Source organism: Arachis ipaensis, chromosome B9 (genome assembly GCF_059453495.1).
Source record: "Arachis ipaensis isolate K30076 ecotype BB chromosome B9, ASM5945349v1, whole genome shotgun sequence".
NCBI lineage: Eukaryota > Viridiplantae > Streptophyta > Magnoliopsida > Fabales > Fabaceae > Arachis > Arachis ipaensis.
Genome location: NC_142444.1, coordinates 49042002 through 49045958, shown reverse-complemented (window position 1 = coordinate 49045958; position 3957 = coordinate 49042002). Strand labels below are relative to the sequence as shown.

Here is a 3957-nt window from a genome sequence, read left to right as displayed (position 1 = left end):
AATTGCATTAATTCATCAAGACACAGTAGAGCTCCTCACCCCCAACCATGTGGTTTAGAGACTCATGCCGTCAGAAATACAATATGAAATGTGTAAAATGTCATGAGGTACCAAATAAATCTCTAAAAGTTGTTTAAATACTAAACTAGTAACCTAGGTTTAAAGAAAATGAGTAAACTACGAAAGATAGTGCAAAAATCCACTTTCGGAGCCCACTTGGTGTGTGCTGGGGTTGAGACTTGAGCTTTACACGTGCCTAGGCTGTTTTTGGAGTTAAACGCCAGATTGTAACCTGTTTTGGGCGTTTAACTCCAACTTGTAACCTGTTTCTGGCGTTTAACGCTAGAATGGAACATGGAACTGACGTTAAATGCTAGTTTACGTTGTTTATCTTTCAGTAAAGTATGGACTATTATATATTACTGGAAAGCCCTGGATGTTTACTTTCCAACGCAATTAAGAGCGCGCCAATTGGTCTTTTGTAGCTCCATAAAATCCATTTCGAGTGCAAGGAGGTCAAAATTCAACAGCATCTGCAGTCCTTTTTCAGCCTCTGAATCAGATTTTTGCTCAGGTCCCTCAATTTCAGCCAGAAAATACCTGAAATCACAAAAAAACACACAAACTCATAGTAAAGTCCAGAAATGTAAATTTTGAATAAAAACTAATAAAAATATACTAAAAAGTAATTAAAACATGCTGAAAACTACTTAAAAACAATGCCAAAAAGCGTATAAATTATTCGCTCATCAGTTAACAATAAGGCATTTGCCTGTGTTGCTGTAGATTGCAGTTTTAATAAATTTCTTTTATGTGATTCTAGCAACCTTTATTTGGCAGTAAAAAAGTATGTGGACTATATTAGAAGACCTTTATCAAGTAATGTCAATGAAGGGCCGTAATGTCCAAAGGTACTAAGATCCATTTACATTTACTAATATGCGTTATATTTCTTTTGCCATTACTGATCTAAGATGAGACTTCTAAAGTACTATACTTGAAACTTACTTTTGGAAATTTTTTTGGTCTACAGAGGTTAGCTATTATTTTTCAAATTCTTTTTGGGGTATCTTGAATTTGAGAGGCTTTATGAGCAATAATAGATTGAAAGTACCACAGCCTTCCATAATTCAATTTCCAAATTCCTTTTGTGATTATCTGTTGTAAACTTGTAATATGTTTTCCTTTACTGCGATATTGAATCCAATACGATTTTATATGCCTTTTGTATTCATTTCTAGCGATATGGTTCAATCTCTTTAAATAAATTGGTCATTTTTCTTCTCAATTGATTTTGTCCCTTTGATTTCTTTCATTATTGTTTCTTTGATTTATAGTTTAATTCCAATGAGTTCAGTGTATAAGTGAACACTTTTATTGGTGAGTATTTATCATAGTTAATTGCCATTAATTGAAAAATTGATTTTTATTACTATGATGTTGTTATGCCTTGTTGGTATACGTAATGAAAAATGGGAAGATTACTCAATGTGGAAAGTATGCTGATCTGCTTAATAATGGAACTGATTTTATGGAACTTGTTGGTGCACATAAAAAAGCTTTGTCTACACTTGATTAAATAGATGAAGGAATAATATCCAATGAAATAAGTACCTTGGAACGAGATTCAGATTTTCCTATTTCTCATAGTGGAGTAAAAGAAGAGGAAAAGAAAGATGAGCAAAATGATAAAATTGGTAACAAAGGTGATGAGGCAAAAGGCCAACTTGTTCAAGCAGAAGAAAGAGAGAGTGGTAGAGTTGAATTTTCAGTGTATTGGCAATATATCACTATGGTATATGGAGGTGCTCTTGTTCCTTTCATTCTGTTGGCTCATACTCTCTTCCAAGTTCTCCAAATTGGAAGTAACTATTGGATGGCTTGGGCAACACCAATCTCACAAGATGTTGAGCCACCTGTTTCTGGAACAACTCTTATAGCAGGCTATATTGCTTTGGCTGTAGGGAGTTCCTTCTGCATTCTTGCAAGGACAACACTAGTTGCTAGTATATATTTGTATACGAATACATATATAGTTTAACTCTATTCTACCTTAGTAGTTTATTTTGGTGTATAGCTCAAATGGAATAACTTGGTTATACTCACCTAGAAATCACGAGTTTAAGTTTCACTTCTAATTTGGACACAAAAAAAAAGACATTGTTTTTCTATTTACCAACTTTTTTGGGTTGATTGTATTAAAAATAAATCTGATAATAAGTATCATCAACATGAAGATGTGGTTATGTGTATAAACAAGTTTAAAAGTATTTAAGGCAAATTAAAGTATAAAATATAAATAGTTAAGAAAGTGAAAGATTTGGAGATTTATTTGAAAGAAAAGGCGAAGGAAGCTGTTGTTAGCATACTCATACAAACGGCCAAGGCTGGAGAAGACAACAAAAGCGACTTCAGCATCACAAAGCATAGACAGTTCATATTAGAATTATCTTTATAATTTTTTATTTTAACTAAATTTAATTTTTTACATTTTTAGATTTAATTTAAAAAATTTGTGTTAATGTTAGAATATTTTTAAGAAATAATATTATAGCTTAATAAATCTATTAAAGACAGGTCGGTTATGGCACGTCAATGTGAGCCAATTTGGTGATAAATAGAAGACACGAGTTAGCGTTCGTAGTTAAAATTTGGTGGTTAAACTGCATGGTAATTACTTACTACAATACATGGGGACACATCAAATGAACTAAAATTAAGATCAAGTTCTGTTATTGATAGAATAAGTCAAAAAGCAATTTCAAAATTTAATAGTAAATGAGTAATATGACATAATCTTCCTAGTTCAATAATTGTCAATTCAATCAATGAATGCAAACTATACAAAACATCAATAAAAGGTAATTAGTAAATGGTACAAAATTATCAATCATCCCAAAGTTTGAATCATCTTCAATCTGCCATTCCAGTTTCAGGGGCCACAACAGGAGACTCTACTGGTCTGGAACTCAACTCAGACTTTTCGTTACTTGTAGATGCACAAACCGGGCTATCGGAACCACGATAAACCACTATTTTATGGTTTATCTTGTACTCAATTGAGTGGTTTTTGTCAACTTTTTACCCACTTATTCATACTATTTGCATGTTTTACATTTTCCTTCCTGGTTTTGAGCTATGATTGAAAACATGCTTCTTTGATCTTATATTTGCTTATTATTAATCCTCTCTTATTACCATTAGATGCCTTGATATGTGTGTTAAGTGTTTTCAGAGATTACAGGGCAGAAATGGCTTGGAGGATGGAAAGGAAGCATGCAAAAGTGGAAGGAATACAAGAAGTTGGAGAAATTGCTAAGCTGTCCAGCCTGACCTCTTCGCACTCAAACAGCTATAACTTTAACTACAGAGGTCCAAAAGATGCGGTTCTAGTTGCGTTGGAAAGCTAACGTCTGGGGCTTCGATTTGATATATAATTTGCCATAACTGCCCTGACGCCAAGTGACGCGAACGCGTGGATCACGCGGACGCGTGACTTGGCAGGAAACCAATCCGCGCGGCCGCGTGGACGACGCCTCCGCGTCACTTGTCCGCGACCTGAACGTACCAGAATATGCAAGGGGAAATTTTTGAGCTGTTTTTCACCCAGTTTTCGGCCCAGAAAACACAGATTAGAGGCTATAAAGTGGGGGAATGCATCCATTCAGGGAGAGCTCGCATTTTTATTACTTTCCATGATTTAGATTTAGTTTGAGAGGGAGATTCTCTCCTCTCTCTCTTAGGATTAGGATTTAGGACTTCTCTTAGTTTTTAAGAGTGACTCTCGATCCAAGTTTAATATTTACTTTAATTTATGTTTCTATGCTATTTTTACTTTAATGCTTTTATTCGTATCTACAGATGTTTCCCAATTGGCTTATGAATTATTCCATGTTACAGATTGTTATTTGAATTAATGATATTTGAGGTATTTCAGTTATTGATTGCTTTCTCTTT

The 3957-nt window shown here is 34.1% G+C and overlaps 1 pseudogene; it reads left to right on the top strand.

The window, feature by feature from the left end:
• The first annotated feature begins 1465 nt into the window (after nt 1-1465).
• Nucleotides 1466-3028, top strand: LOC107615483 (putative non-intrinsic ABC protein 5 pseudogene; annotated as a pseudogene).
• The last annotated feature ends 929 nt before the right edge of the window (nt 3029-3957 follow it).